The 24,053-nt window shown below is 43.4% G+C and overlaps 1 long non-coding RNA gene across 1 annotated transcript; it reads right to left on the bottom strand.

Annotated features, from left to right (window-relative positions):
- Positions 1-8,637: 8,637 nt before the first annotated feature.
- Positions 8,638-23,022, bottom strand: LOC129147873 (uncharacterized). The gene is made up of 3 exons (XR_008555090.1): positions 22,959-23,022; positions 19,129-19,248; positions 8,638-8,699 (listed from the first exon to the last, which is right to left on the bottom strand). It is a non-coding gene; the product is annotated as an uncharacterized LOC129147873 (long non-coding RNA).
- Positions 23,023-24,053: the final 1,031 nt, after the last annotated feature.

Here is a 24,053-nt window from a genome sequence, read left to right on the forward strand (position 1 = left end):
TCCGACAAGGGTTTAATCTCCAAAACTATAGGGAACTCATACAACTTAACAAAAGGAAGATAAATAATCCAAACAAAAATAAATGGGCAAAGGACCCAAATAGACACTTTTCAAAAGAGGAGATAAAGAAGGCCAAGAGCAATATGAAAACATGCTCAAAGTCACTAATCATTTGAGAGATGCAAATCAAAATGACAATGAGGTACCATCTCACACCTGTCAGAATGGCTGTCATCACCAAATCAACAAATGACAAGTGCTGGTGAGGATGTGGAGAAAAAGGAACCCTTGTGCACTACTGGTGGGAATGCAGACTGGTACAGCCATTGTGGAAGACAGTATGGAGTTTCCTCAAAAAATTAAAAATTGAACTCCCATTTGACCCAGTAACCCCACTTCTAGGAATATATACCAAGGAATCAGAAACACAATCAGAAAGGATATATGCACCCCTATGTTCATAGCACACAATTTACAATTGCTAAGATTTGGAAACAGCCCAAGTGCCCATCAGCAGCTGAGTGGGTTAAAAAAACAGTGGTACATGCCCTAGCCAATTTAGTTCAGTGTATAGAGCCTGCAGACTGAAGGGTCCTGGGTTCGATTCCAGCCAAGGGCACATGCCCAGGTTGCAGGCTCAATCCCTGGTGGGGGCCGTGCAGGAGACAGCTGATCAATGATTCTCTCTCATTGATGTTTCTATCACTCTCTCCCTCTCCCTTCCTCTCTGAAATCAATAAGGAAATATATTTTAAAAAATGCACACACACACAGAAAAAACAGTGTTACATCTACACAATGGAATACTATCCTATATAATAAAAGCCTAATATGCAAATTTTCCCCTTGACCGGGAGTTCAACGGGGAGTTTGACCAGGGGGCGGGGCTGGCAGTGATGGCAGGCAGCTGGGGGAAGGGAGGTGCCCTGGCTGGCAGACGGCAGCTGCTAGGGACCCTACCTGTGCACAAATTTTGTGCACTGGGCCTCTAGTGCTGCTATAAAAAAGAAGGGACTGTTACTATTTGCAACAGCATGGATGGACCTGGAGAGCATTATGCTAAGTGAAATAAACCAGTCAGAGGAAGATAAATTGACATTTGTGGAATATAATGAACAACATAAACTGATGAACAAAAATAGATCCAGAGACATAGAAGCATTGAATAGACCGTCCAACCTCAGAGGTAAGGCAGTGGATGGGAGCAGGGAGATAAGAGATCAATCAAAGAACTTGAGTGCATGCATATAAGCATAACCTCATGGACACAGACAAAAGGGTGGTGAGGGCATGTGCTGGGGGGTGGAAATGGCCAGGGAGAGGTCAATGGGGGAAAAAAGGAGACATATGTAATACTTTAAACAATAAAGAATTTAAAACAATCTAATTGCAAATGTGAAAAAAAAAAGTGACTGAAAGGGTCAAGGAAACAGGGAAATCAAATCCTGGCAGGAATAAACTTTTGTTTCTTGTAAGTCAGACTAATTTTTTGAGGACTCTCCATACTGTTTTCCATAGTGGCTGCACCAATTTGCAATCCCACCAGCAGTGCATGAGGGTTCCCTTTTCTTCACATTCTCATCAACATTTGTTGTTAATTCTACCTAATAAAAGAGCAACATGCTAATTGACTGTACCTTTGAGACGCCCACCAGCCAATCAGGAGTGAGTATGCAAATTAACCCGACAAGTATGTCAGGTTAATTTGCATACACAGGCGCTGAGCGGCTGGGGGTGGGGTGGGATGCTTGCGTTGCTCCAGGCCGGAGTGGAAAGGCACTGCCGGCAGCCAGGGGAAGGAAGGTCCATTCTTGCACAAATCTTTGTGCATTGGGCCTCTAGTTTATTGATAATAGTCATTCTGACAGGTGTGAGGTGATATCTTACTGTGGTTTTAATTTGCATTTCTCTGGTGATTGGATGTATCATTAGTAAATATCTTCTACCAATCGGTAGGTTGTCTGCATTTTGTTGATGGTTTCCTTTGCTGTGTAAAAACTTTTTAGTTTAGTGTACTCCCATTTGTTTATTTTTTCTTTTGTTTCCCTTGCCCAAGGAGATATATCAGAAAAAGTACTACTAAGAGCAATGTCAGAGAATTGACTGTCTATGTTTTCTTTTAGAAGTTGTATGGTTTCCAGTCTTATATTTAGGTCTTTAATCCATTTTGAGTTTATTCTTATATATAATGAATTTATATATTCTTTATATATATAAAGTATATATAAAGTAAAGTCCAGTGTACTTCTGGACTCTCTATTTTGTTCCATTGATCTGTGTCTGTTTTTTTATTGTTGTTAATCCTCACCCAGGGATATTCTTTCCATTGATCCTTAGAGAGAGTGGAAGGGAGGGAATGAGGGGAGAGAGAGGAGAAACATCAGTGTGAGAGAGACACACATCAAGTGGTTGCCTCTGGCACACGCCCCAAGGGTGGTTGAACCTGAAACCCAGGTACTTGCCCTTGACCAGGAATTGAACTTGAGACCCTTTGGTGCACTGGGCAATGCTCCAACCACTGAGAAAAACTGACCAGGGCTATTTGTCAGAGTTTTGGGAGCTAGAAGTCTGAGATCAAGCTGTCACAGGTTTGGTTTATTCTGAGGTCACTCTTCTTGGTTTGTAGATGGCCATCTTTTCTTGATGTCTTCACCTGGTTTTTCTTTTGTGTCTGTCTGTGTCCCAATCACCTCTTTTTATGACACCAGTCATATTGGATTAGGACCCACCCCAATGACCTCATTTAACCTTAATTACCTGTTAAAGGTCCTATCTCCAAATGCAATCACATTCTGAGGTACTGGGGTTAGGGCTTCAATATATAAATTTGGCAGGGGTGGGGTGAGGAAGTGGGGGAATGACACAATTCAGTCCACAACAATAAGGTACACATGTACTATTTTCTATGCCTCTAGTAGGCTATATAGCCAATGGTGACCATCTTTGATTCTATGAGGCCTGGCTTGGGGAGGGGAGGACTGTTGGACCAGGAAAGAGGTAAGGAAAAAGACATATTTTGCATCCTTTTGTACCTTGTGAAGTATCCTATGCAGGTAATACCTATTTAAAAATGTGGCCGAAACCGGTTTGGCTCAGTGGATAGAGCGTCGGCCTTCGGACTCGAGGGTCCCAGGTTCGATTCCGGTCAAGGGCATGTACCTTGGTTGCGGGCACATCCCCAGTGGAGGGTGTGCAAGAGGCAGCTGATCGATGTTTCTCTCTCATCGATGTTTCTAGCTCTCTATCCCTCTCTCTTCCTCTCTGTAAAAAATCAATAAAATATATTTAAAAAATAAAAAAATAAAAATAAATAAAAATGTAACTAGGTAAAAATAAGGGGAAAAATTGGAGTCTCACAATCTTTCATTTTTGTCTGCATTTTAAACATTCTTTTTTTTTTCTTTGCAGAAGATGAATGGTTTATGCATAAAAGCCTGAAAGATCTGCATCCTTTTGTATTTCTCTTGCCTAAGAAAGCTTTTGTTCTCTGTAATCCCCAGCAACAACCTGCTGAGACTTGTCCCACATAAACTATATAATCTATCTTTGAACATATTCCTTTACATCCACCATATAGAAGGGTGGTAGAAATTCCTCTCAAAGATCCCCTATCTTAGATAGTATAAGCCCTTTAAAGTCAGATCCTATCACTTCCCTGTTTAAAACCCTGCAAAGACTCCGGTTTCACTGAGAGCAGAAGCAAACTCTGCTACAAAGCCACACAGCCAATGTGTTCTGCTCCTTGTTCAATGTGACCCCTCTGTGCTCTCTGCCCCTTGCGCACTGGCCCAGACACCCTGGCTCCTGCTGCCCCTGAAGAGACGGCTCCAGAAACGCCTGCCTGAGCTCTGTGCTGCAGCTGTGGGGCTGCTCCTGCCAGAGCTCTGCTGCAGCTGTGGGAATGCTGGCTCCTAGATGTCCAGCAATCTTTACCTTTAAGATTTTGCTCCATGCCACTTCCTCAAGGACACTTACTAACCTTGGCCATTGTATTTACATTTGTAACCTGCTTCCCTTCCTCCACCCTGCTTACCCCCTCAGTTCTGATCCCCCTTAAGGCTCAACTCCTACGTTATTTTCTGCAGCATTCACCATCTCCTAATATGCTGTATATTTTTATTGTCTGTCTTCTCCACTAGAATGTGAGCTTTAAAAAGGTAAGAATCTCTGCCTGTCTTATTTACATGATATCTGTCACATAGCAGGTACTCAATAAGTATCTTGAATGAATGAATAAATAAATGATGAGTAACAGTGTACCTTTCTTTGTGCCTGAGAAAAGAATCGAAACTGGAAAAGTCAGTGTTCATGTTGCCTGTCACTACTGGAACCAATAAGTAGAGACAAGGATTGAATCTTTATGGGCACTTTATTCAGAGAAGATGGCTAGAGACCTCTTATATCTCATCTCAAGCCAACCTTTTTGTAGGTAAAGGGTTTGAAATTCAGGAAAAAGTAGGTAAGGGGTTTGGAATTTAGGGTAAAGGTAAATCAGATCGCAGTTCCTGGTAACCATAGTGTTTTACCTGCAATAATTACCAAGCCTACTGACAATATAACTAAAGCTAAATTTTTTTAACTTCTTGAGTTCCCCATCAGAACCTCTGTGACCCATGCCTCATTGCCCCTTCTCTCCCATTCTCCCCCTCTTCAGTGAAACACAAGCCGTTATTTATTATGATGAACAAGCACAAGAGTAACCTCACCTCAAGCGTCAGGCCTCCTGCTAGGCACTTGACCTATTGTCGCTTTAATCCTTCTAACGCCTTGTGATGTATATATTAAAAATATGCTCATTTTACCAATAAACCTTATAAATAATAAGCAGTTAGCTCAGGGTTACCAATTTAGGAAGAGTCACAGGGTTTTACACAGACTTTCTGGCATAAATTGAGACTTTTCTGGAAGTGCCTCTGTCCTTCCCTAATCTTCTCTCTCAGTCACTAACCTGCCCATCACCTTCCTGAAAATAAAGTCTGCTTTGCCTTTGAACAGGAATTCAATGAGTGAGGGTCTGATGGTTGACTTCGAGCTGTGCTCATCTCAGATCAATTTCATGATAGAATCATATTCCTGCTGGGCCCCTGGCAACATGTTGTCTCTACATTCTTAAGATGACACTCAAGGAGACTTATAGATAAACATAAAAATAACACCTCAACCCCCACTTCTAGTTTAATTCAAGTTTTCCTGGGCAAGAGCAAATCTGGTTAGTGTTAGCCCCAAATCTGAGTTAGAAAGAAGGTGTCCAAGGCTCAAGAAGGCCCCATCTTGTTAATGGTCAGTGCTCTTAGTTTTAGGTTACTTCAGATGAGGGTGAAAAGTCAGATACAGTTGACAGATACAGATATAGACAGCAGAAAAATCTCCAACATACCTCTTGCCAGTAATGCTGTTATGCAACTTCTTTAGAGGTAAACTCACCTTCCTAATTATGAATGCCTGGGGCTACAGTTACAGATAAAGAGCATTTCCAAAGTCTAAAGTGTTTCCTGGATTATCAAATTCTGCAGAGGTGGGCAAGGCAGGCTGGAAGGTACAGGCTTAACTATGAAGACCTGAAGCTGGAGGGGAATGCAGGATGGCAGCCACGGAGATGCCTTGTCTAGACCCCCTTCTAAGGAGGCTTGCTACCCAGCTGTGGGACCAATCAGCAGACAGGCTTCAGTGCTCAGCTCTATCAAATTCTGCCTCAGCTGCAGAGTATCCTCACAGGTGGCCATGCCCTTTCTGGAGCATCCTGCATCCTGGAACTGAGGGAAGTGGAGGCACAAAGCCCTGGACTGCTGTGCCTGGTCTGAGACACTGACAGACAGCCCTGGCTTCAGAGCTCCCCATCACGCTCATGATTTATCAGGCCTGCATCACAGTTCAAGTTGTTCCTGGGCCTGATCCTGCTTCCTCCCTCTTCCTTTTATAGATGTTGATCCCTAATACACATAGTGCATCCCAAACTCTACTTCAGTGTCTGCTTCAGAAAAATCCAAGCTCAGATAATGGGTCAGGAGATGGGGAGTAGGACCCACAGTGGATCCTATAGAAGAGGGTCTCCATAGCCAAGGTTAGCCCACAGTTGGCCCTCGGGCTTGAGTATGGGATGTTCTAAGTGGTGGTCATGTTACTGGAAAGGGGACCTGCCCCTGAATGGGTCTGCCTAGGGTGGGGCGGTAGTATGTGGTTTCTTGACTTTGTGTAGGAAAGATTTTACAATATGAGTCCAGGTGATTTTGATACTCTTGTAATTAACCTACTTATTAATAACAGGAAAGGAGCAAGGGGAAGGCCAAATATTGTGGGCATGCTATTTGTGCAGCTTTGCCAGGAAGCTGGAGTTTAACACTCCCAGGAAGCCTCTAGTCTACTCCCCACAGATCGCTGGGGGAAGGGGCTGGACAGGGGGAGAGAACAGACGCATGCCCAGTAAAGTCTGAGTGAAACAGGAAAGGTACTTGCTTGTCAGTCGCACCTGGGAACAGGTCACTGGCCAGTGTAGGTGTGGCTACTGCAAGCACAGGAAGATTTGGAATATCTAATCCCTAAGCAAAGGAGTTTGTTCTCTTGGCTCCTGGTGCTCTTGGTTCATGCTCTCTTGGCTCTCACGCCCCTGCATTTGCCCACATGGCCCACAGCCATGTGGACCCCCGACACACTGGACAAATGGACTGCAACTAGCCTGATGCTGTACCAGACCCAATTCCAAGATGGAAAGGAAACTCTGGACACTGGCTTTGCTTCTAGCCCTGCTGAAGCCCCAGTTATACTTTTTCCAGGACTGGATTAAAGGAAATGAAACTTTAGAAACCTAGGGATGTAATTCTACACGAATAAAAATCACTCATGCTCCCATTTGAGTCTCAGAAAATTCTTTTTCTTGAGATATTTTAAGGACACCACCCCCAGCACTCAGTGGGGAAAGGGATATTCCACTTCCACCGATAGCAATTTTAGAGGATGTTTATCAAAGCTGGGGACAGCGAACCAGGAAGTGCCTAGGATAGAAGAAGCAACAGGATGGATTAAGCGGGGAAATGAGCCAAGGCTGGGTTGCTTTGGCTCACTGAGAAGTCAGAGAAAAGGGGGCCTTGGAGACAGGGTCAGGGTGTGTGGACAAAAAGGGGCAACATACTAAACTTTATAAGCTCAGGGAAGGCCTGCGTGGCAACCTTATAAACTCAGAGATCTAAAGCAACTACATAGATTGGTCTGAAATTAAACCTTTTTAACTAAAACTTTATGGTGGGTAGTCAGATTCGGTCCTAGGCTAGAATCTTCCCTGACAAAACTCAATCTTTACCTTAATTTAGCCTGTCAATTGTCTTCTGCATTTATGGTAACATACCTTTGGAATGTCAAGGTAACTTCCCTTTTTCCAGACACAACCACCGCACCAGAGCAGAGACCACAAAACTCCTCACTGTTATTGTTACCATGCTAATTGTTGACTGTTAACTATCTTATACCCACTTCTATAAAACATGTACAGTATAAGTCTATCGTTTTACTTTTTATCCAATCCCAGACGTTTCCCCACCTCTGCTTTGCTTTCTCTCACCCCTCTAATCTATCATCAGTGGATTTCATGTTACCCACTTATGTCTCCTCTTTTTTATTGTAATGTGTGAAACAAGGTGCAAAACTGCCACTGTCAGGAGCATTTTCGCAATGCGTAGAGATTTTGCTTCCTGGCAATTGTCATCAGTTTGGCTCAAATAAACTCATAAAAATCCTCCTCAGGTTTGAACGTTCCTTACATTGACAGGGGCTAGCCCAGGACAAGCTGCCACTGCCCAGTGCTCCCTGATTGCAAGCCTCGGTGGGGCCCCTTAGAGTTTAGGAGATGCATGCATGTGGAGGAAAAAGAGGAGGAAGGAGAAGGCCCCAGGACGGAGAGCATGCTGGGTCCTCCTTCCTAAAAGCTTTTAAGGGTGGAGAGCTTAGGAGAGGTCCCAGGGGAGGATCTCAATAGAATATTCATCAGCTTTCTAGGTGGGTCCTTTCAGGGTCTTGGTCTCCACTGATAGATTGGTTGGCACAAGGGCAGAGTGTCATTATTCACTGCAGCTGGTCTAGATGTCAGCCATGGGGTTTTGCTGCTTTTCTGGGCCTGGAGCTGAAATACAACTGAGACCTAGATGTTATCTCCAGGGTGGAAAAGCCAGGGGAGGCAAGGTTACCCTGGGGGCGAGGTCCTTGTTTTCCCAGTTTTGTCCCTTGTTAGGCACCTGGAGCTTTTCATCCTGGTGACCTTCTGTATCTGACTGTAAATTGCTCAGCTAGTTTATTTTGCAGCTATCTGTCTCAGTTTCCCTATTCCACTTGCCAAGGGATTTTCCTAGCTTCTTACTAATCTGCCTCAGGCAGAGCACTGCAATGGCACACAGATGTGCCAGCAGTGCCCTGAGCCCAAGAAGGTCTATCCAGAGGCAGACCTGCATCCTTACTATGGGAGGACTCTTCACCATCACTCCTGGTGCAGATCCTTACCATTTTCTAGTCTTGACCTCTGTTAGGGTCGCTGAAGAAGGAACGCAGGAGGCCAAAAGTGGTAAGGGATCATAAATTTATTAGATCATCTGCAAACCAGATGGGCTGCCCAAAATGGCGTCAGCATCCAGGGACTGGGAGTCTGAGATTTGAAAGGACTGTAGGTGGGCTTTTTCGATGGGAATTCTGTGGGCAGGTCCAGATCCTGGACAAGTCTGGAGAGGAAATGTAATGATGTTAGCAAATGGAATGTGGTCTAAGTGAAAAAGAATGTCGGCTGCAAAATGGTCTGAAGGTCAGTTTCCCAGGGGAGGGGGTATCGATTCAATTATTTGATCAGACCTAACAACCTCCCACCAGACTGATTCTTCTGAAAACCTTATATGATCGTGCCATTCTTTTCAAGTGAAACCCTTCAAAGACACCATGAAATTCAAGATCAGGCTAAATTAGTTCACCTAAATTATCTATCAGTGCCTTGAGATCTGGCCAGGTATGATTTTCTAAGCTCACGTCTTTGCAGCTCTGAGCTAAGCCAGCACCTACCTACTTCTCACCAGCTATCTGACAGGCTGAGAAGGGGTTTTCCTGTTTGTGGCTTTAGGCACCAGGGCCTACAATTGAAAATAACAGGTGGTAGTACTCCTCCCCTTCCTTCTAAAGACAGCTGCCAATTTAGGTACAGCTGCCTTCCTGGGGCTTATTAAGATGTGGCAGAACCAGCCCTGTTGCCCTTAGCAACCACCACAACCCCCACCCCTCACTCCAAGACTGGAGAAATAGGGGATTGTCAAAGGCAAATAGCAGAGTATCCTGCTGATGATGATGAAGGTCAAGTGAAGGTGCCTTGCTGGCTCCTCCCCTTGGGAAGGATGTGTGTTGTGCCCCTCACCCAGCAGAGTGGCAGACTGATGGGGGCAAGCGGCAGTGGGGTGGAGGCAGTTGAGCCAACCTGGATCTCCCATATGGGGGCCCTCAGAATAGTTCTCAGATGAGTGCACAACCGACTCAGCACTTGGACATCTACCACACAGGGGACAAGTGGGCCAGCCAGCATTAGTCAGAGAAGCAGCAGTAACAGCAGACCAAATCACACAAGGGCTGGGTAGGGAGAGTGACATTGTCCCCTCTCCCCTCCCTTCTGGCCATATCTCACTGGAAGTGGTGCTCATCATCAGAAACCCAGCTCCAATCTGTATAAGTGAGTTTGAAGTTTTATTTTATTATTTATTTATTTATTTTTTAAATTTAATAAATCTTTATTGTTCAGATTATTACAATTGTTTCTCCTTTTTCCCCCCATATCTCCCCTCCACCCTGTTCCCACCCCCCCTTTGCCCTTACCTCCCCCCCCCCGCTGTCCTCATCCATAGGTGTATAATTTTTGTCCAGTCTCTTCCCATACCCCCCACACAGACACCCCTTTCCCCCTGAGAATTATCAATCCACTCCCATTCTATGCCCCTGATTCTATTATATTCACCAGTTTATTCTGTTCCTCAGATTTTTAATTCACTTGACTTTTAGATTCACTTGTTGATAGATATGTATTTATTGTTCATAATTTTTATCTTTACTTTTTTCTTCTTTTTCCTCTTTTTAAAGAATACCTTTCAGCATTTCATATAATACTGGTTTGGTGGTGATGAACTCCTTTAGCTTTTTCTTATCTGTGAAGCTCTTTATCTGCCCTTCAATTCTGAATGATAACTTTGCTGGGTAGAATAATCTTGGGTGTAGGTTCTTGCTATTCATCACTTTGACTATTTCTTGCCACTCCCGTCTGACCTGCATAGTTTCTGTTGAGAAATCAGCTGATAATCCTATGGGTGCTCCCTTGTAGGTAACTAACTGTTTTTCTCTTGCTGCTTGTATGATTCTCTCGTTGTCTTTTGCCCTTGGCATTTTAATTATGATGTGCCTTGGTGTGGTCCTTTTTGGATTCCTTTTGTTTGGGGTCCTGTGTGCTTCCTGGACTTGTAAGTCTATTTCTTTCACCAGGTGGGGGAAGTTTTCTGTTATTATTTCTTCAAATAGGTTTTCAGTGTCTTGCTCTCTCTCTTCTTCTGGCACCCCCATAATTCTGATGTTGGTATGCTTGAAGTTGTCCTAGAGGCTTCTTACACTATCTTCAACTTTCTGAATTCTCTTCTCTTCTTGCTTCTCTGGAGGAGTGTCCTTTGCCTCTTTGTATTCCAAATCTTTGACTTGATTCTTGCGTTCCTCTAGTGTGCTGTTGGGTCTCTGTATAATATTTTTTATTTCAGTCAGTGTATGTTTAATTTCTAGTTGGTCCTTTTTTATATCCTCGAGGGTCTCATTAAATTTATCGGCCTTTCCCAGGAAATTCTTGAAAAACCTTATAACCGTGATTTTGAACTCTATGTCCAGTCATTTGTTCTCTCCCATTTCTTTCGTTTGTGATCTGTTTCCTTGTCTCCTCATTTTCGCTGCTTCCCTGAGTTGGTAGGGTAGCTTTGTGTTACTAGGTGTCCTATTGATTCAACGGGTCAGCCTCCCAGTTACCTGAGGTGGACACTCTTGGTGCACCCCTTTGTGGACTGTGTGTACAGCCTTGTTGTAGTTAAGTCTTGATTGTTGTTGGTGTCACTGGGAGGAATTGACCTCCAGGCCAATTGACTGTGAGGACCCGCTGTGTCTATAATGGAAGAATTGCTGTGTTGGAGACACGTTTATGGGGCAGGACTTGTTACAGTAGGGCTTTGGTGCTCACTGAGTCTGCCTTTTGAATGTGACCCTTATGAGAGTAGTTGAAATCTGGTGTCGTCTCACACCAACCACTAGATACACTAGTTCTGGATCTCTAATGGGGTGCAGGTCAGCTACTGTCTGAGGCCACCCAGCAGGAGCTACAGCAAGAACTACAGTTTTCTCCTCTTTGCTTGGAGTTTGGCAGTTTTGGAGCAGTCTGACTGGAGCTGCAGTTTATTTGGTTAAGCTTCCACAGAACAGGCCATTTATATGCAAAAGCCGCTGTGTGGAGCCTGGGCGGGTTTGTAGAATGTGCAGGGCGGGGTCTCAGGGCGGGGCGGGATCTGAGGGCGTCACTAGACTAGGGCATGGCAAATGGCAATCAGCTGTCTCTCCCTCTCCGTGTTTCCAAGTCCCTGCGTCCTGTGCTCCAGCGCAGTAAACAATGATTGCTGGGCGCACCTCTGCAAAAAAGTCACTCTCACTTTCCGACCCGATGGCTGAGAGTCCAGCTTCTCCCCGTAGGTGTCTGGGTCCCCCACATGTCCCCAGAAATTGGATTTCAGAGTGATTGGGAGCTTGTCTCCCTTCGGGTTGAAAAAAAGCCATGCGCCCAGTCGCCCGCCACCAGCCCAATTCACGCCTCCGTACTTCAGCTTTTCAGCATTTGTGCTCCTTTCTCTTTCCTTCTTAGTTGTAAAACTTCCACTCAGCCAGCTTTCCCGTGGTTCTGGGTGGTAGACGTTTTGTCTTTTAGTTGTAGTTTTGAACTTGTTGTTCGAGGCGGCAGTTTAGTTGTTTACCTTTGCCGCCATGTTGGTTCCTCCCTGAGTTTGAAGTTTTAAACTACCTTTTAATAAACCCAGAAATAAGGGAATTTTAAGGTTTGAGGGGCAGGAAATGGGAGTCAGAGACCAAGACATGTTAAAGAGGAGGTTTATTCCGCACTAACGAGCAACATTCATTATGGAGGTGGTAGAGAAACCAGGATTAGAGGAGGGGGAGGAGAAGAAGAAGGGACCCAACCGGGCTGACTCCTAGATGGAGAGAGTACAGCAACATGTGGAGCTGTGGAGACGCCTTTTGAGGGGAGGAATAGGAAGGGGTTGGGCCCAGGGCAGAATGGGAAGGGGTGGGCCTCAGGGCACTTGACACACGCTGATTGGTGGTTCAATGTCTCAGGGATGTCCCAATGGCAGACGCAAGTTACGTCATACTCCGCCCACCAGTTGGGGAGAGGGAGGATCTATCAGGAATGGGACAGAGATGAGGGAAGGGGATGGGCAAAAGTTCTCTTGTCTCTTAAAAGGGCACTAATCATAGGGGCCCTACCCTCATTCATGATCTCATTATCTCCCCAAAGCCCCACTTCTGAACTATCACATTGGGGGTTAAGAGGGGATTAGAGTTTCAACATAAGAATACTAAGAGGATACAAACTTTCAGTCTGGACCAGATAGTTTAGTTCCAAAGTCATTATCGGCTTGCCTTCTACACCCCACTGTCTACTGGGCACTTGAAAGTCCTATCTTCTGATCCTCTAGCCCTCTTGGAGGGTCTTGTCCTGTTGTTTCTACCTCCCTTTTCTGATTTTGAATTTCTGTTCTCTGGCCTTCTTCTCACTCATCATGTAAATATGACTCTTCTAACTTCCACCAGATCTTAGGCTGGTTACTGTCGAGCAGCTCATGCCTGCTGCCTCCATGACTTTTCTTCTTTCTCTAGACGGCTTTAGTTGGTCAATAATTGTCTCCCTCAGTTGTTAGTAGGGGTGGATTTATCTATCAGAATTTTCTGAGACTCAGATGGGAGGATACAATATAGTAGAAAGTTTTATTTCCATGGGATTACATCCCTGAGTTTCCAAGGTCCCATTTCCCTTTGTCCAGTCATAGAAGTGTAGCTGGGGCTTTAGCAGAGCTAAAATCAGAGTCAGTGCCCAGAATTTCTTTCTATGTTGGAGCAGAATCCAATTCAGCATTAGACTAGCATAGTTTGTATTCCCTGATACAGTCTATCAGTTCATTGCATGTCAGGTCTGCAGGGCCACATGGCTATGGAGGAAACATGGGCGAAAGTAAGGAAGCCAAGAGAGAGACAAGAGCACAAGAGAACCAACAGTCACAAGAGAGAGACCTCCTTTGTTTAGGAGATTATGTATTCCCAAATTTTTGTGCACTTGCAGTTGCCATGCCCATTCTGGCCAATCATTTGTGTCCCCAGGTTTGACTGACAGGCAAGTAAGTACCTTCCCTATGTCACCCCATGATGCGTCTGTCTTCCCTTTGTTGGATTCCTTCCCCCAGTGTCTTTCAGGGAATATGCGGGTGGTTCCCTGGGGAGTGCAAAGTTGCAGCTTCCTGGTGAAGCTGCCCAAATGACATGCCTGTAATGTCTGGCTTACCCCTTTGCTCCTTTCCTATTATTAATAACTAGCTAATTACAATGATATTATAATGACTCCAATGATAGCTTATAGTATTTGCTGCTATTGATCCTTCCCTTCTTAAAAATTCTGCCTTGCTTCATTTTTGTGACATCCCTTTCTGCAAGGTTTCTCTTCTCCATGGACACTCTTTTTCTTATTCATAGATTAGTTTCTAGCTGGCTTTCTTGTTATACCTTAATGTTGGTGTAACCTTGAACTCCATCCTGAGCACTCTTCTCAGGGCAGTTATCTCCCTTTGTGATACTATGCTTTCTTGGGCCTTCAATTGCTGTAGCTATGTGTAGTTAGAAATATTTATTTATTAAAAATTAAAACAGAAATTTTGAAATATTTACTTAAAATAACAGTAGATCAATCACATATTAACACAAATAAGATATTTTTATGAAACAACTCCATTTTCAAAACAAAACAAATTAATGAGAAGAATTGCATTGTTTTACATTTTTGCAAACCTTTTAAATGTCAGCTTAATATAAGACAGCTGGATGATCATATCTGCCTCTGCATTCAATCTCTTCCAAAATGTTATTTTGGTTGAAGTATTTGGAGAAAATCCAACTTCACACTGATAATAGTTAGAAAAGGGAGGGTGTTTTTTTTTAACAGCCTTTTCAAATAATTGTATATTGCTTTTTTTGATACTACTCCAACGTACAACAAGTATTAGTTTCTTAAAGGTTAGTGGCAACTGAAACCTTATAGTGAACTTTTTATACTCTCTTATATTAAAACTAGAGGCCCAGTGCATGAAAATCATGCACGGGTAGGGTCCATAGGCCTGTCCAGTGATCGAGGCCAATCGGGGCCTTCCGGCTGCCAGCTGGGGCCTTCCTTCCACGGCTGCTGGCCAGGGCCTTCCTTTGCTCTGCGCCACTCCCTGGTGGTCAGTGCACATCATAGTGAGTGATTGCATTCCCAGTCTCCTGGTCAAATTCCCAAGGGGACACTGCACATTAGCCTTTTATATATATAGATATATTGGTCTATTTTACAATTTGAATGGATCTTTTACACATACATTATTTTGTAAAATTATACACTGGATTTTTTGAAATATTGGTTCACTGAGTTATGTACATTTTTCAAATGTTGATGCATTTCCTTTCAGAATCAAATAATCACATTTGTTGTCATCACCACTGTGATAGGGCTTCTGAAACAAAGCAGTACAAATGGGATGGCTTAAAAAAACAGAAATTTATTCTCTCACATATTTTAAGGCTAGATGTAAAAAAATGAAGGTGTTGGCAGGGTTGGTTCCTTCTTGAGGCACTGAGGGAGAATGTGTTCCATGCCTGTCTCCCAGCATTTGGTGGTTGCACCAATCCTTGACATTTCTTAGTTTGTAGCTGCATCACTTTAATCTCTACCTCTACCTTCATATGGCCTCCTTTCATGTATGTGTCTGTGTCTGTTTACCCAAATCTCTCTCTCTCTTTTTTAAATCCTTACCCGAGGATACGTTTTTACTGATTTTAGAAATAGAGGAAGGGAGAGGGAGAAGGAGAGGGGGAGAGAGAGAGAGAGAGAGAGAGAGAGAGAGAGAGAGAGAGAGAGAGAGAGAGAAACATCAATGATGAGAGAGAATCATTGACTGGATGCTTCCTGCATGCCCTTAGGCAACCCTGCTAGCGGTTCTCAACCAGTGGGTCGCAACCCACAGGTTGAGACCCGCTGCTGTAGAGCCCAAGACCATTGGAAAACACAGATATTTACATTACGATTCATTAACAGTAGCGAAATTACAGTTATGAAGTAGCAACAAAAATAATTTTATGGTTGGGGGTCACCACAACATGAGGTACTGTATTAAAGGGTCGCGGCATTAGAAAGGTTGAGAACCACTGGACTAGAAGATATGAGTTTGCATCTCTGCTTCAAGGTATATAAACTTAAGCAAGTTTCTCATTTTCTTTTCTCAAAAATCTTTGTTTTTTACTAAAGTGGTAGACATTATTTAGAAAAGTACAAGGAAGAAAGCAACAAGTGACCTTCAAATCTCACCATCCTATATAATAAAAGGCCAGATCATAAGCATAATGACCAGAATGATCACTCGACCAGTCGCTATGAGGTGGGGGGCCTATGAGGGAAACCAGCTGGCTGGCGGCGGCAGCGGTGGCCAGGGACTGGCAAACGGGCAGAAAATGGTCCTGATTGCAGGCTAGGCCTAGGGACCCTAACCACACATGATTTCGTGCGCTGGGCCTCTAGTTCAGAAATAAAAGTATTGGTGAGCATGATTATAGATTTTTCCAAGTAGTATGTTAGAATGATACATGAAAATATAAAAAAATTATAATCAGAGGATTATTCCATATTATGTTGTTTAAAAATAAAAAAAATATATAACAACAACAATTAGTACCCAGTGAAATTCAAGGGATCGCTGACATTCAAATGTTTCTTTACCACAAGGGATATTGAGATATTAGCAGTTCCTTTAAATCCTTCTAAAGCCTGAGACCAGCAGGCTGCATATTCACCCAAGGAGGTACTTTGCTTGGCTGCACACAGTTTATTTAAAGAAATAGAAGCTGAATGCCTTGATGGGGGCAGGGGTGCACACACTCTAATTTACAGGATATCTGCCCTTCCTTATTGTTTACTTCTGGCCATTTCTCATTCTCACTGAGCCATGAAAAAGAGGGGGTGAAGTACATGAGCTGGGGAGACTGGATGTTTGGTTTTGAATTCTGATTCCTTAACTTGCTAGTTTTAGTTTAAAGTTTCTGTGTTTTATTTCCTCTTTCATAAAATGGGGTTAGTAATAAACTCTACTTCATGGGACTATTGATGGGGTTAAATAAATTCATATGTGTAAAGAACTTAACCTTTTGCACTCGGATGTCGAGTGTGACTTGACACGGTTAGCATTAGAATAAAGGAATCGAGAAAAAAGCAAGCGAGTGCAAAGGGTTAAAGCAGTAAGTGTATGGCAAACACACAGTAATATTTGCTTTTAGTACTTGCTATCTGGCTCCTGTGTAAGGTTATGGAAAAAATGAATTATAAAAACCATTAAGAGTTGGAGTTACTATGTTTCCAAAAACATCATATTTTATTTTTAGATACCACCAATTGATGGCTTACTAGAAAACATGAGACTAGCACTATTATACTTCTTCCAACTCCTTCTCCCCTCCTACCATTTTTTGTTGTTGATGTTGTTGGTCAGTATTATTTCTTTGTAAAGATCACTCATTCTTCTCCTATCACTTCTCCTTTTATTTAACTTTGCTTTGATATCTACATGGATTTGATGCTCACTACTGTGGGTTTTTTTTGTTTTTTTTTCTCACTAGCATTTCTGAGCTTTTTTATTCTGATTCAACTCTTGATCAGGTGGAGCTTATGTTTTCAAGAAGGGCTCATGCATGCATGCTGCATTTCTTGAGTTCTTACATATTTGAGAATGTCTGCCTTTTGCATTTATACTTGAACTAGAGGCCCGGTGCACGAAATTCATGCACGGAGGGGGGGGTGTCCCTCAGCCCAGCATGCACCCTCTCCAATCTGGGACCCCTTGAGGGACCCCTAAACGGGCAGTCGGACATCCCTCTCACAATCCAGAACTGCTGGCTCCCAACCGCTCGCCTGCCTGCCTTCCTGATTGCCCCTGCCAGCCTGATCACCACTTAACCACTCTGCTGCCAGCCTGATTGATGCCTAACTGCTCCCCTGCCAGCCTGTTTGCTCCCAACTTCCCTCCTCTGCTGGCCTGGTCACCCCTAACTGCCCTCCCCTGCAGGGTTGATCGCCTCCAACTGCCCTCCCTTGCAGGCCTGGTCCCTCTCAACTGCCCTCCCTTGCAGGCCTGGTGCCTCCCAACTGCCCTCTCCTGCTGGCCATCTTTTGGTGGCCATCTTGTGTCCACATGCGGGCAGGATCTTTGACCACATGGGGGCAGCCATCTTGTGTGTTGGAGTGATGGTCAATCTGCATATTACTCTTTTATTAGATAGGATAGAGGCCTGGTGCATGGGTGGGGGCCAGCTGGTTTGCCCTGAAGGGTGTCCCGGATCAGGGTGGGGGTTCCCTTGGGGTGTGGGGTGGCCTGAGCGAGGGGCCTGTGGTGGTTTGCAGGCCAGCCATGCCCCCTGGTGACCCAAGCAGAGGCCCTGGTATCTAGAATTTATGTACCTTCTACAATTGAAACTTTGTAGCCTGGAGCGGAGCCAAGCCTCCTACTTGCTCCGTGGCCAGCAGCCATTTCTTTTGGGGTTTGTGTACCTTCTATAATTGAAACTTTGTAGCCTTAAGCAGAGGCCTCGGCTGGCCAGGGTGTGTGGAAAGCTTTGCTTCTTCCATTGCTGGGGAAAACCTTTGCCTCCTGCTCTTTCCAGCTCCGTAGCTGCCGCCATTTCTGTTTGGATTTGTTTACCTTCTATAATTGAAACTTTGTAGCCTTGAGTGGAGGCTTAGGCCAGCAAAGGCAGGCAGAAAGCTTGGCTTCCTCTGTTGCCCGGGAAACCCAAACCTCCCTCCCGCTCTCTGTGGCTGTAGCCATCTTGGTTGGGTTTATTTGCATATTTGCTCCTGATTGGCTTGTGGGCGTGGCTTGTGGGTGTAGTGAAGTTAGGGTCAATTTGCATATTACACTTTTATTAGGTAGGATGACATATTAATGGGATGTAATATGTTGGAGATCCTTTAATCTAAGTGTCATTTTGCCACCTCATCCAGAAGTTCTCTTGTGCAAATGTCTTATTCTTTGAGCTTCAGATTTATATTCTGTAAAATGGGGTATAAATAGTCCCTTCTTTGTAGAGTTGTTGTAAGAGTTGAATGGGAAAGTGCAGGCAAAGCTTTTTAGCATAGTATTTGGCATTTAATAAGATTATTACCGTTATCTTTAGTGTCAGTATTGCATCCCTAACACAGAGCCTGATATATAGTAGGAGGTAAATAATGATTGGTGAATAAAGGAATTAGATGCATGAATATGGAGAAGGAAGAGAATGAAAATAAGAAATAATGGAATTACAGAAAAACCGAGGAGGTACATCAAGGTTGGCATTTCCTCCTTGGACCTGGGTTCGTAACAAAAACTCAGGCCTGCAACCAGGTGGCTCTTCCCTCCAGCCAGGCTTCTATTACACAAGGTGTTCTCTCTAACTTGTGGTGATTCATTACACAAGCTGCAGAATGAGACCAAGCCTTCAGAACTAGGTGAAGACTCCCCACATCTTCCTTTTTATACTTTTCAGGAAGCCCAAGGTAATTTTGGGGGATTCTGAAGCCTGAGGGGCACTCCCCTGAATTGTGAGCATTGGAGGAAATGCCTGGAAACTGCATGTGTTTGGAGCAGTATCAGAGACCAAACGAAGAGGCTTGGAAATGAAGGAGGCCCTTCATTGTCTAGACATGACAAGCATGTTAATGCCTTGACTTTAGGGAGGAATTATTCCTTACACTGGGGGCCAAATTGCCAACCCTCAACTGGCAGGTACATGTTCCAAAATCATAACAGTGTTTACCAGGGCAAAGGGGTTGGGTGTGCAGGCATCAGCAGTGGCCATGCTTCCTTCCACTCATGGTGTCTGTCAGTCACTCTGAGAGGTCAACAGTGTGGATGAGGTCCTAGGCCTGGGGTTCTTCTTCACTTGAGAAAAACACAAGAAGATTTTAAAAAAATATTATTAATTAAACTGTAGACCTAAAAATTGTTAAAATGGCAAAATTTACCATGATTAAAAATAAAAGTAATAAATAATACACGCCCATTGTAGACAATTTGAAAAATTAAGAAAGGTTTAGAGACCCTTCAATCCACAGGCTGATGCTCTATCCACTGAGCCAAACAGGCTAGGGCTGTGCTCACACTTTCTAAGTATGTTACATAGATTATCTCATTTCAGTACTATCTATGATTCACCTATGGGAAAGCTGAGGCACAGAGAGAGTAGGTTACTTGGCCAACGTTGCCCAGCTATTCCCTGGGTGATCTGGGATTCAGAGTCCATTGATTGTATTAACAGTTATACAGGTTGCCCCAGCTTAACTGCTCTAGGGACTGGCAATGGATCATTAAACACAGCAAGTACACCTACTGGACTATGGAGCTTTTCTTGGAGCCAGAGCAGCCCTGCCTTGGCTCAATCCTGTTCCTAAGATTTTGCTCTCTCTATCCAAAGCCCTTTGTCCAAAATGTTAATAAACTTACTCTCACTTTCACCTGGACTTGCGTCTTAAAATCTTCCCTGCATGAGTCAAGAACCTGCACATCCCAAACAATGCTGGGGAAGTATTTACATGATGCCTGGTACTGCACTTAATAGCTTAGAGCTGATCTTTATTGTGATCCTTCAAGCACTATAGTAACCCCATTTCATAGACTTAAAAGAGTTAAGAGCCTTGCTCAAAGCCACCTGGCTAGTAAAAAGCAAGGCAGTGATCAAAGTCTGTTTTTCTTTGCCCCAAAGCCTGCTGAAGCACCCTTACCACATCGAGTTAGCTACTCTCATTAGTTATTTAGGGAATGAAGAGGCCCATCATAGAGGCCTGGCCTTGTAGTTTTATTAAAGACCTTGGAGGGGATCCAAAAGGAAAATGTCAACTAATAGGAGTAAGTCTATTTCCAGGACATGGATGAACCAGGAAAAATGCACACTTCCCTACCAATGTGACCCTGGGTTCAAATTTGTGGAATGGCTAAGTGAGGCGAAAAGGTTCTGAACTGATTCAATTAAAATCTCTTAATCTATTAAAGAAAATTTGTCCCTATTTGTGGATTTATTTACATAAAACAAAGGGTGTTTCTATTAAATGCCTAATATATTTATTTAAAAGAGCATAAACACCAAACCTCTCCTGGCCGGTGTGGCTCAGTGGTTGAGTGTTGACCTATGAACCAGGAGGTCACTGTTCGATTCCTGGTCACATGCCTGGATTGTGGGCTTGATCCCCAGTGTGGGGAATGCAGGAGGCAGTCAATCAATGATTCTCTCTCATTGTTGATTTTCTAATTCTCTCCTTCTTTCTTCCATAAAATCAATAAAAATATATTAAAACAAACAAATCAAATCTCATTTAGTTATATACTTAATGAATGAAAAAATTAAGGTCTCAGAAATTCTGCAAGTATCTTTATTTATTTATTTAATCATTCTATATTGTTGAAAGTATTGCATGAAAATAATGAGCAGGTCCCCACTCCAGACCTTCAGCACCCTATTTTCTTTGTCCATGGGTTATGCATATATGCATACAAGGTCTTTGGTTGATTACCTCCCACACACCACTCTCCCCTACATTCCCTTTGAGATTCCACACTCTGTTCCATGCTTCCATGTCTCTGGATCCACTCCATTTATCAGTTTATTTTGTTACTTAGATTCCACATGTGGGTGCAATCATGCGATACTTGTCTTTCTCTGACTGACTTATTTTACTTAGCATGATATTCTCCAGGTCCCTCCATGCTGTCTCAAAGGGTAAGAGATTCTTCTTTTTTATTGCAGCGTAGTATTCCATGGTATAAATGTACCACAGCTTTTTATTCACTCATCTACTGATGGGCACTTGGGCTGTTTCCAGATCTTAGCTATTGTAAATTACGCTGCTATGAACATAGGGGTTCATACACTCTTTCTGATTGGTGTTTTGGTTTTCTTAGGATATAATCCCAAAAGTGGGATCACTGGGTCAAATGGCAGTTCCATATTTAATTTTTTGAGGAAACTCCATATTGTTTTCCATAATGGTTGTACCAGTTTCTGCAAGTATCTTTAAAACTTTAGAGAAGGAAGAGATCATTTTGGACTCACAGCTTCCTGGAGAAGCTTAGGGTTGAACTAGACCTTAGAGGAGGAGTATGTTCATATAGGCAGAGTGAGAAGAAAGGGGTCATTTGAGAAGAATAAAAAAGCAGAAGCATGTCCTAGTGACAGAAATAATGGGGAGATGCATCAGGTGATCCTCACATTACTTTGTCTCCAAGTACAAACTGATGAGCATAGCGGTTAAAGAGTGCCTTTGAAGTCATACACATGTTAGTTCAGTCCCCAGCTCTGCCAATTACAAGACACCCGGCCTTTGACCAGTTATTTAAACTTCTTAAGCCTCAGTTATTTATGTTCCAAATACAATTAATGATGGACACTTCACTGGGCCTTTGTGAGGATTAGCTATAGTATAGTTCAGTTCCTGGTTCAGTAATTTGAGCAAGTCATTATTATCTCTCACATCATTCTGGAATATTCAGATCATAATCTTAACACACTCTATTTCGCCTCAGTAATCAATAACTGAGAATTACGATTTCTTCTAGTTCATGAGATCTAAGAAGCAGTAAGGCTGCAAGAACTTCACTCTTTGTGCCAAAAATGCTGGAGTGAAGGAAATGCCTTATCAGAGGTCCAGCCTCACACAAAGCTATCTCAGATGGGTGACTTCCTTCTTCACAGCAACAACAATAGCATTCCACCGGGCTTCTGGTCATTCCCCACAATCTCCCCTTATCGCTTTATATATTTTTCTTAGCCCTTTGAAGAGACAGGCTGAAAAGCCAGACTAATAATCCCTGACCACTATGGAAAGTCAGAAAATAATGAGCAGGTCCTGATTCCTCTCAGGGGCCTCATTAGGTGAGGCTGGCCCACAGCAGTTTCTGTTTTTTTTTTTTTTTTTTTTTTTTTTTTTTTGTGTGTGTGTGTGTGTTGTTTTTTTTTTAAATCAAGTCTTCGTCTCTATATTTTCCGGCTGCCCTGTGGTCCCTTTATCAGCATTAACATCTGAGTCAGAAGATGTGGGCCTTAGTTCAAACTCTGTCACTTATTAGCAAGGGTTGACAGGGTATTTGAGTGTCTAAGCCTTAGTTTATTTATCTATGAAAGAGAGATCAATTAAAAGATGTATAGGAAAGTGCCTTGGAAGTCTTCTAAATGAGTAACGTATATTAAAGTGGGTAGATTAAAATCAAGCAGGTGCACTGTGACCTTTTTTCTTAACCCCACCATCAGAAGAGTCCCAGATTCTGCAAATACAAATCCATCCTGTGAAGTTCACTCTGAATGTGAACTTAAGAACTTTTCAGAAGTTCTTATTTTGGGCAAGGAAATGAGTTTCCTAGTACCCACCCTTCCTGTAAGTTTGAGAAGGGCCTCCCAGAGAAACTGGTCAAAGAAATGTGATAGATGGCATCCCTTTGCTTCCTGGAATTACAGACCACTTGATGGCGCCCAAGCTGATTTGATGCAACCCTTTTAATGCAATGGCATATATTTCACACAAGTGCCTGTACTCTCCATCCCCAAATCCTCACACAATCACACATCAGACTTCTGCTTCAGCCAGCCTGTGTTTCTACCTTCTGGATGGAGTCATTCTGAGGCCTCCAGGTTGTGGCCTTGTGATGTTCTGAGGCCTTTTTGGTTAGGGAGGTGCAGGCTGTTATCATAAGCCACCTATTTGCCAACTGAACTGGATGGTTGAGTGCTTTATGATCTCACCAAGGAAGGCTGTACTAGATAATGCTGCATCATTCAGGGCCTATACCCTGCACAAAACCTTGCTAGTGCTCCCCAAATGCCTATCTTATTGCACACATACTTAGACTTCAGCAGAGCTGGTGACTGGTTAATTCAAATCACCAGTTTCCTCACCAGCTCCTGGTAGAGAAATGCAGGTTTCTTATGGGAAACTACCAAGGTTTTGTATTGTACCTTATACAGAGAGGGGTTGGAAAACTGAAGTAGCTTCCTAGGAGACATTTGAACCTTAGGAACTAGTCTAGTGTTGGGGAAAAGTGGCCTTTTCCAAATGCTATTGCCCAGCTCCTTGTGGTCAATTAACTATTGGCGATGTTAGCTAACAAGAAAATGGCTAAGATAGCAGCCATATTTCAGCTATCTACAGCTCGTAATCCTTAGGCAAAGGGTCCCTCACTAAGGGCAGTCCCAGGAGAGAAGGCTCCCCTGGTCATGGAGTACCACATGCTCAGGCATGGTTGGTGGCTTTTTACCCTGTGGATGAACTTCTCTGGGTCAACCTAGAAACAGCCTTAGAAGTAACCTAGTGATTTATGTACAAATCCTGCTGATCATCAACATTGCTTGGGGAGTGTGTTAACAATTACAGATAGCCCTAGCTGGTTAGCTCAGCAGATAGAGTGTTGGCCTGTGGACTGAAGGGTCCCGGATTCAATTCTGGTCAAGGGCACATGCCTGGGTTGTGGGCTTGATCCCCAGTAGGGGGTGTGCAGGAGGCAACCGATCAATGATTCTCTCTCATAATTGATGTTTCTATCTCTCTTCCCTCTCCCTTTCTCTCTGAAGTCAATAAAAATATATTTAAAAAAACACACAACAATTACAGAGAGCCAAGGTTGGAGCCTGGAACCACAAGGGGGAATAGAATTTATACTTTATATAAATTCTGCAGGTGATTCCAAAGGTGAGCCATA

Source organism: Eptesicus fuscus, chromosome 3, assembly GCF_027574615.1.
Source record: "Eptesicus fuscus isolate TK198812 chromosome 3, DD_ASM_mEF_20220401, whole genome shotgun sequence".
Taxonomy (NCBI): Eukaryota; Metazoa; Chordata; class Mammalia; order Chiroptera; family Vespertilionidae; genus Eptesicus; species Eptesicus fuscus.